This window comes from Eubalaena glacialis, chromosome 1, assembly GCF_028564815.1.
Source record: "Eubalaena glacialis isolate mEubGla1 chromosome 1, mEubGla1.1.hap2.+ XY, whole genome shotgun sequence".
NCBI classification, from domain to species: domain Eukaryota; kingdom Metazoa; phylum Chordata; class Mammalia; order Artiodactyla; family Balaenidae; genus Eubalaena; species Eubalaena glacialis.
In genome coordinates, this window is record NC_083716.1 from 21,915,852 (window position 1) to 21,931,353 (window position 15,502).

Genomic DNA, 15,502 nt, shown 5'->3' on the forward strand with positions numbered 1-15,502 from the left:
GCTTTGTGAAGACTGCAAAGGAATCTGAAGACATTTCACCCTTCTAGAAATAAACTGTCTACTTGAAAAGGTTTGGATTTTAAGAAATACTTCACAATTTTCAAAGTCATTTTTCCTCCCTAAAATCTCCGTTTGAACTTTATAATAGCAGCAGCAGGAGAGCTGGCTTGGTAGATATTATAGTCATACAATTGAAGAATTCTAGTCTCAGAAAGGTTGTAAAGGTCATTTAATCCAAACCTTTTATTATTTTACTTTATTTTTTTTAACATCTTTATTGGAGTATAATTGCTTTACAATGATGTGTTAGTTTCTGCTTTATAACAAAGTGAATCAGCTATACATATACCTATATCTCCATATCTCTTCCCTCTTGCATCTCCCTCCCTCCCACCCTCCCTGTCCCACCCCTCTAGGTGGTCACAAGGCACTGAACTGATCTCCCTGTGCTATGCGGCTGCTTCCCACTAGCTATCGGTTTTACATCTGGTAGTGTATATATGTCCATGCCACTGTTTCACTTTGTCCCAGCTTCCCCTTCCCCCTCCCCGTGTCCTCAAGTCCATTCTGTAGTAGGTCTGCATCTTTATTCCTGTCCTGCCCCTAGGTTCTTATCATACCAGTTTTTTTTTCATTTTAAAACAGTACCAGATGACAAAATGTTGCAAAAATGAAATTCTTCTATACCTTTTGTTTAGCTGCCACACATATAAACATCTTATATAACCTCAGTGGAATTTCAAAACTGGGAAATTAATTGTGATATGATACTGTCAACTGATTTTTAGAACTTATTTAAATTTTGCCAGTTGATCCACTAATGTCCTTTTCCTAGGCTAGGATCCAATCCAGGATCACACCTTTTGTTTCCTTCTTTTAAAAAATAAATTAATTAATTATTATTATTTTGGCTGCATTGGGTCTTCGTTGCTACGCACGGGCTTTCTCTCGTTGTGGCGAGCAGGGGCTACTCTTCTTTGCAGTGCGCGGGCTTCTCATTGAGGTGGCTTCTCTTGTTGTGGAGCACGGGCTCTAGGTGCGTGGGCTTCAGTAGTTGTGGTGTGTGATCTCAGTAGTTGTGGCTCGTGGGCTCTAGAGCGCAGGCTCAGTAGTTGTGGTGCATGGGCTTAGTTGCTCCACGGCATGTGGGATCTTCCCGGACCAGGGCTTGAACCCATGTCCCCTGCATTAGCGGGCAGATTCTTAACCACTGCGCCACCAGGGAAATCCCACTGTTTCCTTGTTTCTTAAACCTTCTCTAATTAAGGGCAGTTCCTCAGTTTCTTTGTCCTTCACGATGCTGGTATTTTTTAATTGTACTGGTTCCTTATTTTGTAGAATGTTTCTCATTCGTAACCCATTCCTTTTCAAGCTTAAGCAACCAAACATGGTTATTCCCTGAGATCTCACAGAAATTAGTGGCAGAGCACCTTGTACACAAATAAAAGACTGCTAATTTTATGGAGAGTTCATCCCAAGGTTTCAGAAAGCATATCTTCCTGCCAGAAGGGTGAGGGTTGATACAAGTAAATTGGTGAATTTATCCAACAGTTATATAATATATGCAAATTATATATATACTAGATTACTGATTTCCTATGGAGTCTTGGGTTTTATGCTAAGCCCTGGGACTATAATAGTGTGCAAAACCCAAAACGGTCCCAAGCCCACAGTTTTAGCTCCTTTTTGAGTCCCCCCAGGACTTTGTAGTGTTTTGGAGGACATGGAAGTGTATGCCTATGTAAACACAAAGAACATTCAGAACATGGCTAGCAGCAAAGTGCTCTTTCAAATGAGATTATGCAGAAAGACTGGTTTTAGACAGAATGAGTTTTGTAGAAGGTGAAGGAAGGGGAGTAAAGCATGGCGACTGATGGAGAAACCCCTAAATACAAATACCATCACCATCATCGGAGAGATGGAGGGACAGGTAGGTGAGTAGGTGGTCGGTGGGTGGGTGGGTAGGTAGGTAGGTAGATAGGAAGAAGAACTTACATATCTATGTTTATCTGTATTTATAGATATATCTAAGGCAGATCAATCTGTTGATCTATCACACACACAGAACCCCACCCCATGTCCTCTAGTACCCTCCTGGCGTCTCTCCCAGGCCAAGACACGTTGGCTGTGCTCTGGGTTAGATCGAGGTGCCAATTCACAGAGACAAAGGGGCAAAAGTAGGACTCCCTCAATCCCTCTCTTCCCAAAGACACTGGTGAGAGTCCTGACGGTTGAGGAAATCTGGGCAACTTGCAAAGAGAACAGAAGGAAGAGAACAAAAGGAGAACAAGGCGAGAGGCAGCGCGCGGGAGAGGGAGGGTCGGCAGTGCTTGCCGGGGGTCTCCGCCTGCAGCCGTGCCCTCTCGGAGTGCGTGTGCCGCCCCTTGTGGCCCCACGCGTGGGCTCCGCAGGCGGCCGCGCCCCGGTCTCCGAGACTCCAGCCCGCGTGGTGGCGCCTTGCTCCTCGTCAGCGGCCGCCACCTGCCCGTCAACGCCCCCGCCAGCTCCCACCGCGGCCCAACTTGACTGGAGTTGGGGTCCTGAGCGCCTGCCCCCTACAGCCGGCCGGCGGAGAGCCCCGCCCCGCCATCCCAGGTCCGAGACCCCTCTCCGCTCTCGCGATGGGAAAAGTTGGCGCCGGCGGCGGCTCCTCAGGCGGGCTGAGCGCGCTCCTCGCTGGCGCGGGGCTCGCGGTTCTCCAGGTACCGGGCGCCTGTGGCGGCGGCTCCTGCTGGTTCCTGTGGTACCGGAGTCCCGACCCCGGGGATCCCCTCACCCGTCGCTGCGAGGACGGGCTCCTAGCAACCCCTTCCCTTCCCGAGCGGTGCGACGTGAGCAGGAGCAGGTGGAGCGGCAGTAGCCGCGCCTGGGGACTCGGGGCAGCCGGAGCGCAGGCTCCGGAGCGAGAAGCAGCAGCAGCCACAGACTTCGGGGATGGAGGCGCGGAGGCTGACAGACAGCCTGGGAGCGGTGGCGGGGACTCCACCACACAAAGGCTGCTCCGTTGTCCTGACCGCCACAGCCGGTGAGCAGAGAAGTGCTGAGGGGGCGGGTCGAAGAGGTGAAGGGCGAGGGGTGGTGGGCTTTAAAGGGGGCTGGAGAAGCCGGTGTGAGGCTCCTGACGGGGGGAGTGTGCAAAATGGAGCCTCTGCCCACCTTCCTGAGGAGCTGTATCGCCTCAGAACGTGCCAGCGTCCCTCCCTCAGGGACTTGCATCTTCTGCTCCCAGCGCCAACCCTGAGAGAAACTGCCCAGGTAGCACGGAAATCCTACTTCCTGTCACAGTGGCCGGTGGAGTCGAAGACCAGGCAAAGAGTAGGATATTGTTAAGTATTTGGAGTGAGGGGGTCATAGGGTTAACTTTTACGGCAGCCTGACATTCTCTGGAGTGATTCCCCCTTTACTTGCTACAGGCTTACTGATGTCTCTAGTTAAAGTTTAAGATGACATATTTATAGGCTCGATGAAAGGGGATGAGAACTGAGATGGGCAATCATTGCCCTTTAGTGCCATCCTTATTTCTTGGCATTTAGGGGTTGCAAGTTACAGAGAGAGCCTGTATCACCTTCTAAAGGCCCCAGCGTGTGTGTGTCTGTGCGTGTGTGTGTGTGTGTGTGTGTGTGTAGAGCCGGGACTTTGCAATTTGTGCATTATTGATTGTTCTCCGGTGTGATCCAGTCCTAGAAACATCAATACCCCAGTGATAACAACCCCTGATCTCCACCACTGCCTGACTTCCTGCAGTGAAGAGCGCGCACACACACAAAATGGACCTTTTCTTATGAGGTGAAAGAGATGAATAGATTGCAGGAGGCTGACACCTAGGGACAGGGGGTCTGTGATGGGCTTCTGCTGGACACAAAGAGGTCAGTCAGGGTGAAAGTTGGTGATTTGGGGCCATGCCAGGAGAGGTTTTAGATTTGAGGTAATAAATGGGCACCTCTTCAATCTGTCAAAGCTGTCAACAGTGAACGGGGAAACTCTTATTGGCAGAAATAGTAAAACAATAGCTTTTCTGGTAATGATTAGAGACCATTTAAAAAGTGTGTGAAAGTTCTCTAGGCTACCATAAAGCAGGGATTGAGAAGTTACGACCAACAATAGATAAAAAGTAAACACATATATAGATAAGTGGGGATTCAGTCAGGAAACTGAGCGTTTACTCTTTGGAATGTGCACAGGTCATCCAGCCCAGCTACTTCTACCGTGCCTTCATTTATGAGAGAATCTCCAGAAACCTTCCCAGAGACATGGCATTGAGTTGTGCTCATTGTTAGCTTTTGAAATAATTGTTTTGAACATTTTAAAATAAATATCTGCTCATTAGGAATTCTGTTGGTACATAGGTATAGATAGTATTGATGCAAATCATGATACCAGCACCCAGTACTGACAGCCCTATCCCAAGAGCATTCACCTGCCCTAATGTCTGGCATTGAGGACACAGTTTCTGGTTCGTATGTTGTTCATATACAAGTTTACTAAAATAATTGCAGTAGATATTCTCTTCATCAAGCTCCTGGAGACCTTTGCCCTCACTCCCTTCTTTAATCGCATCTTTAATATCATTATCACTAAAATTATTCATCCCGTTTAAATTTGAATTTCTAAAACTTTTACACTTCTTCAGTTAGTTCATTCAGAATTTCTGGCTTTAAAGGGAAGTTTCAGACACATCAAAGGACTCTGAAAAAGAAACATACACTGTTATCTAAGCTGCAGAGTATCCCTTACCTAGTCCTGAAAGATTTTGGATAGAATAAGAGAGAAAAAATACATCTTTGGCAAACCAGATGCTTGTTCATTTAAGAAATGACTGAAATGTATTGTCAGATTGTGTGTGTGTGTGTGTGTGTTACATGCATGCTCATATGTTTGTGCTTACAAGCCAAATAATGACAGTGTGGGTCAAATCATGGATGGGTGGCATGTAGTAGTCCAGTAAGGCTACTTATTGTAATAAATAATAGGAGTGGTGACTGTTAATGTTTGAGCACCCAAAATTTGCTAATTAGTGAGCTTTCTTTCTTGTCTGAAGTCTTCCATTTCTTAATGCCAACCCCCAACACACCTTTTTTAGTATGTGTGTACATGTCGTCATAAACAGAGCTAATCAATTTCATCTAGCCAAATTTATCTGTCTGAGCATGATGGAGAAAGTAACGTTTAAAGTTATTATTTTTGTCAATTGGAATATGGGGAATCAGAGGAAACAGATAGAGGTGACTTGAAATAGAAAGCAAGAATGGAGATTTGAATTCTAGTCCTGTTTATTTATCATGTACCATCAGCAACTCGATATAATGATTTGAGTTTGAATTTCTTCATCTGTAAATTGGGGTCCATGCCAGTCGGGATTAGTTGACAGAATCACATATATTGATACAGATAAAAAGGGCATTGTTGTTGTAAAGTCATATACACGTGTGTGTCACTGCCATTCCTAACACTTTTTTCTCTCAAATCATTAAGAGGAACAGTTCGTCAACCCTAAATCTGAAGACAAAGTCAGAAGTTCATAATTTGCCACTTAGATTTCCTCCCCCAGAAAGAGGTGGGATGCAGGCACCACACATCTTTTGGACCTGTCTGATCTTTAGGCAAAAGCCAAGGCTAAGAAAGACTAATGATTATAATAATACCTGAGTTAAAAATATGAATTTATGGTAATTATAGGCTACCCATATAACTTGTCAAGAATTCTGAGTGGCTTCTTTGCCTCCCTCCCTCTCCTTCCTGTCTCCTTCCTGCTTGGAGCAGCCATTGGTAGATGTAATTTTTGCTGTGCACATGATGAGACCCTTCCCTATTCTATGAGTGTGTGTTTGTGTGTTCAGAGGAAATCCCAAAATTTGAGAGCCATTATTTAAACCCAGGTACTGATATTTGCATCCTTGTCATACAGGACAGCCTTTCTTATGGAAATGTGTGCAAGATCTGGACCAAATGAGGGAATCCCATGGCATCAAGGATGCTGAGTGCAGATAATTTGTCAGGGGAAGAACATGCTGCTTCTGCACAACTTATTTTATACATGATCTAATTTTATATGATGATATTTACTGTCTTGGGGGGGGTGTGTGTGTGTGTGTGTTATTTTTTCTTCCACTGAGTTCCAAAATGGTAACCAGCATTAGCTCATTAATCCCTATGAAATTCTTATTAGGTAGGTAGTAAGCATTAATATCTCTTTCTCACATTTTTATGCTGAATATGATTGAAATATTTTGTTTTCTCAACCCCGTCTCCTTCTTACTGGCAGTGTTTCTCAAAAACAGTCATCTGCAATATGCTATTTAACTTACATCATTGTGATGGTATTAATGCTGCATGTATCAAATGCTACATGACTGTCTGATTGTTTGACATTGCATGTTTTCTCCTTCTGATATTTTTAGACCTGAGATGTAACCACACAACCTTGGTAATTAAGCTAGGTCATTTTTTGTTTTGGGGGTTTTGGGAGTTTTTTTAGTAAAATGCTTTATTGTCATCATTTATTTAATTTTCACAATAATCTTGTGAGGGACACATTCTCACACCCATTACACAGATCAGCAAACAGGTTAAGAAAGGGTAAGTAACTTGGCTAAGGTGTTAAGGAGGGTGAGGAACAGAGAATAATTTGGAACCTGCTTTGATCTGACTCCAAAATCTATCCTTGCCTTACAGATTTTAATGTAGAACTTAGAAATCAGGACCTTTTAAGATTGTAAAATTATTTATCTTGAGTGGATTTCAGAGGAGGTTGAGAAGAGGTAAATCCTGGTTAGGGAAGCTCTACCTCCTTGTGAAAAAGGAATGTTTTTAACATGTGCCTGTCACATTTCATTCCTTAGTTCCAAAAGTGACTGCATTGTTCCCCCACTTCATCTTTAGAGAGTCTTAAAATGAACAATTGGGTGATATATTGAGCATAGGGTCATGGGCAGATTTTGAGATCTGGTCTTGTTTAATACATTTCTGAGTTAACAACAAAATCTGATTTTATTTTGACATTGGCTGTGAAAACTGGGTTTAGTGATCATTTTTGTAAGATCTTTTCACCTGACCTTTTTTCTTTTTTAATAAATTTATTTGTTTTATTTATTTATTTTTGGCTGCGTTGGGTCCTTGTTGCTACCCATGGGCTTTTCTCTAGTTGCAGAGAGCAGGGGCTACTCTTCTTTGCCGTGCGCAGGCTTCTCATTGAGGTGGCTTCTCTTGTTGCGGAGCACGGGCTGTAGGTGTGCAGGCTTCAGTAGTTGTGGCATGCGGGCTCAGTCGTTGTGGCTCACAGGCTCTAGAGTGCAGGCTCAGTAGTTGTGGCGCATGGGCTTAGTTGCTCCACAGCATGTGGGATCTTCCTGGACCAGGGCTCGAGCCCGTGTTCCTTGCATTGGCGGACGGATTCTTAACCACTGTACCACCAGGGAAGCCCTCACCTGACCTTTTAAATTTTAATAGAATTGGCTTTCTTTAGCAAAACTTTAGCAAATTTATATTTTCCTTTTCTGATCAAGGCTCTGGTCCTGATCAAGAATGCAAATGCAGTGTGGCATGGAAGGCAATTTGCTATTGAGGAAAAAAAGCATAAGATGTGGAGGCAGATGGACTTAGGTTTGAATCTCAGATCTCCTTACTAGCTGTCTTTAATATAGGGAGACTGTCTGCTGTCTGCTTTCTGATGACGCATAGATGGTTGTTCCTCTGACTGTCCACCCAGGTCTGACACAGTATTTTAGTGTCTTCACCTTGAGAGGGTTGAACACTTTGTACTTACAAGTCAAGTTCTGGGGAAATAAAGGTGACACATTGATCTATGCCCTTGACTTGAGAGTGAGCAAATCTTATGTTTCACATGATTAGGTGTGTCCCTGTTGTTCATATACATATGTATTTATAGAAATTCCTGAAATTTGAATGCCACTATTTAAATCAGGTACGGGTATTTGCAGTAAGATATAAAGGTGTAGTAGTTTGTTTTACATCATCTTTGTGTTGGCAAATATGGAATCTCTAGCTACAAAATGCATAATTTAAGAATAGAAATTAACCCCTTTTTGAAATTTGCTGGTACCATCTAGAAAAGATAATTAAATATTGACTCTGGGAATGATTCACATTTTTAGAGTTATGAATAGAGTATAACTGGGCACAAAATACATGGAGTGTCTTCTTTATTTATGATGTTAATAATTGCTAACATTCAGGGAGTACAAACTGTGTGCCAGGGACAAGCCAACAACCTTATATAAATTATCTTATCGACTTTTAATTCTACAGATACTTGCTGAGCACCTAATTTGTTCCAGGCACTGATCAAAAGGTGTGTGTGAAGTGGTACAAAAAGTTATGAACATTCCTATGAGGCAGTAGAAGATCCTTGTCATCTGATGGCAAAACTGCTAAAGAAGTAAAGGTGAGATGGGAACCTTCTGGCTGGGATGGTTGTGAAGGCTCATGGCAAGGGTGATGCTTGCATTGGACCATGAATAGTAGTGAGGACTTTAAAAGGGAAGTTTTGAGATGACTCTAAGTACATGGTAGGCAAAAGAACCGCAAGAGCAAGTGTGGAGAGGAAAGAGATTACAATTTCTTAATCTGTGACCTCAATTTTGAATGATTATAGATATATTGCATGCCCAATGAGAAACTGAAAATCTATGCCAAGAAAAAAATCTGTGCCATCCTTAAAGATTTGATTGCCCTTATTTGCACATTTAAATCTCATCTTGGATGTTGTAGCTTTTTTTTTATTATGACTTCTTTCTCAAACACAGTTTTCAAAAAAAAAAAATAAATAAACTGTCATTTATTTAGTAAACTCTGTCAGAGACATCCTCAGCCAGGCTGCCCAGACTGCCACGTTGCTTTATGTCTTTAAATTTATATGCAAATTCTGTGACCTGCCTTTTTGTGTATCTTAATTATTGTCCTATACCTCTAGAAAGTATGGAGACTACACCTTTGTCTCCAGAGGGGAAACTGGACAAAGAGCATCCCTGCAGTGGCCAAAGGTGATGGCCTGAAAGAAGTGTGAGGAGGAGCCAGACTCCTCAGAATATAATGGTTTCTTCAGAGGGGGGGCTCTACTCAGATCAGATGGATGCAATAGTTAAAACCTTGGCGAGAAACAGAGGTGAAATCCTGCTGTTCAAGGTTTACAGTGAAAGAACAGAGCTTATTTTAAAGTGTAGGTAGGGATAAAAGGACCTGAATGCTCTGACATGAACTCTTACATGTACATAAAAGGTCTCATATCTCTCTGCTGAGATCTGCTGAATGTTTTTATACTACTTAAATCAGTAATGTACCTTTGCACTGTTCGAAATGACTCACTTTTGAAGAATTTTGTCACGTTACTTCAGTTTTATTTTTATCATAGTCCTAAGAGATTAGAAGGACAGATATGATTATTACCTACTTTTTGTGGGAGATGAGACAGGCACCACTGGATTACCTGTGTGATTTACACTTCAGTTGTTGGAGGAAGAGGGGCTAAACCTTAGGACACAGCATTCCACTGATCCCTGGACTTGCTCAGGCTTTTTCTGCCGCGGGTTTGAGACAGAATTTATGTTTTGGCTGAAGCCTGCACTCCTGTCCATCAGGGACCTCGGTGGTTGGGGAGAAGCGTGGAGATTGGGCACAGGAGAACCTATACAAATTACATGTGCTGAGCTTTAGAGCAAGTTGCTTGGTCCAGGTTGATTTGTGGGTCATTATTAGCCTTTAAAAAGGGCATATACCCTGAGAAAATCATAATTCAAAAAGAGTCATGTACCACAATGTTCATTACAGCTCTATGTACAATAGCCAGGACATGGAAGCAACCTAAGTGTCCATCGACAGATGAATGGATAAAGAAGATGTGGCACATATATACAATGGAGTATTACTCAGCCATAAAAAGAAACGAAATTGAGTTATTTGTAGTGAGGTGGATGGACCTAGAGTCTGTCATACAGAGTGAAGTAAGTCAGAAAGAGAAAAACAAATACCATATGCTAACACATGTATATGGAATCTAAAAAAAGAAATGGTTCTGAAGAACCTAGGGACAGGACAGGAATAAAGACTCAGAAGTAGAGAATGGACTTGAGGACACAGGGAGGGGGAAGGGGAAGCTGGGATGAAGTAAGAGAGTAGCATTGACACATATACGCTACAAAATGTAAAATAGATCTCTAGTGGGAAGCAGCCACATAGCACAGGGAGATCAGCTCAGTGCTTTGTGATCACCTAGATGGGTGGGAAAAGGAGGGTGGAAGGGAGACTCAAGAGGGAGGAGATATGGGGACATATGTATATGTATAGCTGATTCACTTTGTTATACAGCAGAAATTAACACACCATTGTAAAGCAATTATACTCCAATAAAGATGTTAAAAAAAAAGTGACCATGCACAGCATTGCCAAGATTTACTGCAAGCAAGGTGCCATTGCCTGTTGATACAAAGGTTATTTTAAGTGCCCACCATTGTAAATGAGTCATCAGTGCCTTCTTTTGCACTTGTATCTAATTGAGATGGGGGGTGGAGGGGGTTTTACAGATAAAGCAGAGAGGAGTTTGCTGAACACTGGCAACTCTGCTCCACCCAGATGTGCTATCTACATGATAACAGGAGCTGACTTTTAACAACAATAATAAAAATCACCATATCTTTTGAGCAATTCTCTGTAAGCACATTGCAGAATATCACCACGTTATTTAATTGAGACCTCACAACAACCTTGTGAAGTAGGTATTATCTCTGTTCTAATACTGTGGAAACCCGAGGCTCAGAGGAGTTAAGAAAGCTGCCCTAAATTACCTGACCAGTGACACATCTGGGATTTGAGTTATGTTCTAACTTTGACACTAAAGTTCTTTCTACTGGATCACGCTGCCCCTGTGTATGGGTTTATTTTGGGGTTCCTTAGAGAATTTATAAGTCAGTTCAGAGTGATGGTAGGGAGAAGTCTTGGCATGAGAGGAAAAATCTTAAGTGTGCCGCTTTCCAAGTCACCGTGTTCTCAGGTCCCTGGCCCTTTTTTTCCTTCTTGACCTCCAGTTATCCCTGCGAATGACTCACATAGCGTCACTAATGTGTATTGTCTCCAGCTTGTTATCCTGGAAGATGTGTGGAAGCTGCCACTTGCTTTCTCCCTGCTGGCTGCTGACCCTAGAGAGGCAGCATGGACACCATGGACACTTACCTTAAGATAGGGCTACTGAGACATGTTATCAGGTATTTGGCGAACAATATTGGGTTGGCCAAAAAGTTTGTTCAGGTTTTTCCCAGAGCCAAAGGTTTGAGGGTTCTGGTCATCTTCCATAACTAGAATGACTAATCCTCCTGGGAGAAGGAAGGAATGATTTTATAAGAAATTGGTATTTGAGCTGGCCTTTATTTATCCAGGATTAGGAATTTGCAAAGCCAGGGATGATTGGGAAGAGGAGAGGCTATCTATACCCAGTTTTCCCTCTTTTTTATGAGAATTAGGTCCATCTTAGTGGTTCTTAGTACATGTAACAATATATGATCGATCGTTCTTCCTTTAGACTCTCCTCCATCTCCATGCCATTTGGGACCCAGACTAACAGTCTTTAAATATCATGTTTGATTTCCTTTTTCCTTTTAAGCATCGTGTCTCTGAGTAGACCAAAGAATCTGAGCTCCCAAACAGATAAAGACTCGCCTTAAATCTTAAACATTTGCTCTCTCATCTCTTCACAGCAGAATGTCACTAGCATGGTTGTGACAGTTTCTGCTTGATATTTGTGATGTTGCTGCTTCTGCACAAGATGGAAATGGATGATCCTGTCATCTTCTTGGGCCTGTGGCCTGAATCAGTGTGGCTGTTGGGGTGATTATGACAATTCGGTTGTCATTTTCTGTTAGTGCAATGTCGCTTCCCTAGGTGGTGTGACGGTATGTGATAGAGGGAACGACATCGCTGTATCCACAGTCACCTTGGTATATACGTGTAAATGTGAGGGATGGTGTACCTAAATTAGGTCAGTGCATAGCTCATGACTGTAATCTCAACAGCTTTCTCAAAGCTGCTCCCAGAGAAAAAAATTAACTCATAGAAGACTTTACATTTTTTTTCCCCCAAAGACTCCTGTCCATCTCTTCTTCCTACTATGGATATTTTAGTTTTTTAAAGGTAACTGTACATTGAAAAGTATCATCACTGCGCTGCTTGTAGGATTTTCACAAATGAACACACACACAAGTGTAGCCAGCACTCATGTCACTGCAGCGTTCCAGAGGCCCTGCTAATACCCTTCGTAGTCAGTTCCCTCCCCTAGGATAACCTCTGATATGACTTCAAATAGCATAGGATGGTTTTAATTGCTTTTATACTTCATATAAAGTTTATATAAGTGGAATTCAATTCTATGTCCTTTTTTATATCTGGCTTTTTAATTCAGCATTATGTTTTTTAATTTCTTTCAAATTGTATTTATTTGTGAATTATTTGAGCTCTGTAATTTGAGATTTATACTCATATGTGTCTTTTTGATGAACATATAAAAAAATAAAATGGGGGAGCCATTCAGAGTCCTCTGCCCCCCCCCCCACAGTAAACTATCAGTCAGTCCTCTCTACCAACAAGTGTCCTAGGGATACTATGAAGTGAGAGGTTTGTTTATTTAATTTGTAATGAATTAATGAATGAGAAATGAAGCCTGCCCCTTCATTGCTGATTTTCTTCTCTCATGTCTTGCCTCCTCAAAGTTATCCTTCATTTAAGCATCTCAGGAGAGAACTTAAGATTGGAATGGGGTCTTGATGTGGGAGACTGAGAGGGTATAAGAAATGGTGTATAAAGAGCATAGAGAATATGTGACTGTTCGTGATTTGACCAATGCCCCAGAGCACTGACTTTTAATGCTTCATTCCCTCTGGAAGTTATGAATGTGGCTAGTGGAAAAACGTAATTAAGAAACCAGCCTGACTGTAGAAAACACAACTTTTGATTGAATTTGGTGGGTTTCTATTAATAGCAATATTCAACTAAAAGTATCAGGGCTATTTAGGTAATGGCAGGGACTTTCTTTCACTGATGGATTATCTGAGGAGGTATTATTTTCTATTTCAGAATGAATGGTGAGGTTGTTCCAAGAGTTGGCACCTCTGTATCCCCAGCGTCTCGGTCTGCTGAGCCCCTTACCAACCTAGTATGTGTAGTTGGCTTCCAGCTCAAGTTCAGTTCTTCTGAAAAACTGCTGTTTTACACTCTTTTGGTGTTACAGACTTCATGTTGCTGACTTCAGAGCTTCACTGAAAGCATCTCTGTGGAATTGCTAATTCATAAGGGCTGGCTGAGTTCATTCCTACCATAGTGGCTGCTTGTGTGATACATATTCATTCTCTGTATAGATGTAGATATAGCTCTATCTCTATCTCCAAAGGCTCTTTTTGGAAAGGCTTGCTCTACCAATTTTACCTCATCTCTGGGTTTTGGGTTCCTCATGGTCTATGAGAAGGTAACAGGGAGACCAAACCTTAGAGATGTCAACTCGCTTCCTTGAGAAGGGCAGTTACTTTCGTGGAAAGTGATTGTAGACATCAGTAAAATTATATGAGGGAGACTGAAACACCTCATTGTAGTAGAGTCAGGATTATCCTATTTATGAGCTCGATTTAATTAATTATTAAAGGCTAAGACATTTAGAGAAAATTTTAACAGCATTCTATTAAGGTCACAGTGGCTAAGATTCAAGTTTAAATGGTTTTAGCGATTGCGTTGTTTCAAGAAGTCTCTTCCATTTGGGGAGGTAATCTAAGATGTGAAGTGGAGAGGCCTGGGCTAAGGGTCAAAAGACTTACGTCAGATTCATCCTCTGCTATACACTGGCTCTGAGATCTCAAATATGGCACTTACATTCCACAAATAAGGAGATAAAAATACCATTTCCCGAGTCAGCTTCCCATAAGCTATGAGAGCATCCAACAGAGTGAGGGCCTGACTCACTGTAGATGCCCACTGAACTTTTGGTTCAATTATATATGTCCATCTTCTCAAAGAGAGTTTGTTTAAGAAGTTTCTATGAGCCAGGAAGTTTCATGAGATGCTAATGGTCATGATTTGTGAGCATTGGTCCAGGATATTCTTTTTAGGTAGGGGGAAGATCATCAGTCTTCTGATCTAGAAGATTGGAGTTTTAGTTCTGATTTGTCCTTCATTTGTTGTGAAATTTTGGGGCAAGTCACATAACCTTCCTTGAGCATTCAGTTTCCTCCCCTGGGCTTTAAGAATAATACCTTGGACAGTTTACTGAAATTTCTCTGTGTATTTCCTTATCTGTAAAGTAAGCACAGTGATAGTAGCCACCTCAGAAGATCTTCAAGAGACTAACATGATTCAACACCTGGAAATGCTCTAGCAGAGTGCCTGTTGCATGATGCGTGCTCAAAAAACGTTAACTGGAATGATTTTCACTTCTTCCTAGAGCTCACTTGAGTGAAATCACCAATCATGGAAATTGGAATGCTGAGTATGCTGTTAATACAGTGTTAATGCCATGATAGTTATCTGAAAAAAAAAAAAAAAAAGGAAAAGAAAAAAAAATGAAAACCTGTCTACCTGTCTAATGCTCCCAGTTTTATTTTACTGGAATTTTCTCCTTCTCTTTCTCTCTCTCTCTCTCTCTCTGTCTCTCTCTTTTTTTTGCTCTCGCTATGATGTCCATTTGTGGTAGAGCGGCAACAACAGCAATAACAACAACTACAGTCGGGGGCCAAACTGCCAGAAACCAAGGATGAGAAAGACTACCCCTCCTTGCCCAGTCCTCTGCTGTGCCGCTGGGTTTTCTCTGGCAGGAATGCTTCACGTATTTCCTCAGGAGCTGCAGAGCTGGGAGCACAGCAGTTTTCCTAGAACCAGAGGCAGGAGGCGTCTGCTTCCCTTGCGGCTCATGTTCTCACTCAGCAACCAAGCATGTCTTTATCCCGGCGGAAGTTCAGACGGCCTTTCCCTTCCTGTCTCAGCAGCTCCTGCCCCAGCCTCAGACCCAGTCATGACAAGTATGGCTGCTGCGTGGAGCACGTCTTCTGAGCCCCTCAGAAAATTCAGAGAGCCTCTCAGAGAATAAAGCTTTGCCTTGGACTGTGGCTTCGGCCGTGACTCTTTTTCCTAGCAAACTGAGGTGCTGAATGAAACAAGATGCAAACTGTAATCCAGTCACAAAGGCCAAAGGTTGAGGAAGAAATTGCCATTTCTCCTTCCTGCTTGCAACTCAAGAGTCTGTCTCCTGAATCCTTGTTAGAGTTATTGGTATCCTGGCTTTATACATACACCCTGGTATTTGAGTGCATATACTGGTGCTCACAGCATTGGTTTGAAGTTAGTGGTTCTGTCATCGCTCTAGCTATATGACTTGGACATTCAGTTAATCTCTGTGAGTCTTAACTTTCTCACCTGTATGATGGGAGGAGTCATGTCTGTCCTGCTTACCTGGTCAAATAAAATCTCAACTTTGTAAGTCTGAAACCTTAGGGTCCCATACCTGGGTAGGAAGCTTGCA

General features: G+C 42.5%; 1 long non-coding RNA gene across 1 annotated transcript; it reads left to right on the top strand.

Annotated features, from left to right (window-relative positions):
• The first annotated feature begins 2,937 nt into the window (after positions 1-2,937).
• On the top strand, positions 2,938-14,838 carry LOC133093584 (uncharacterized). Its single transcript, XR_009701294.1, has 3 exons — positions 2,938-3,025; positions 8,266-8,401; positions 14,678-14,838. It is a non-coding gene; the product is annotated as an uncharacterized LOC133093584 (long non-coding RNA).
• Positions 14,839-15,502: the final 664 nt, after the last annotated feature.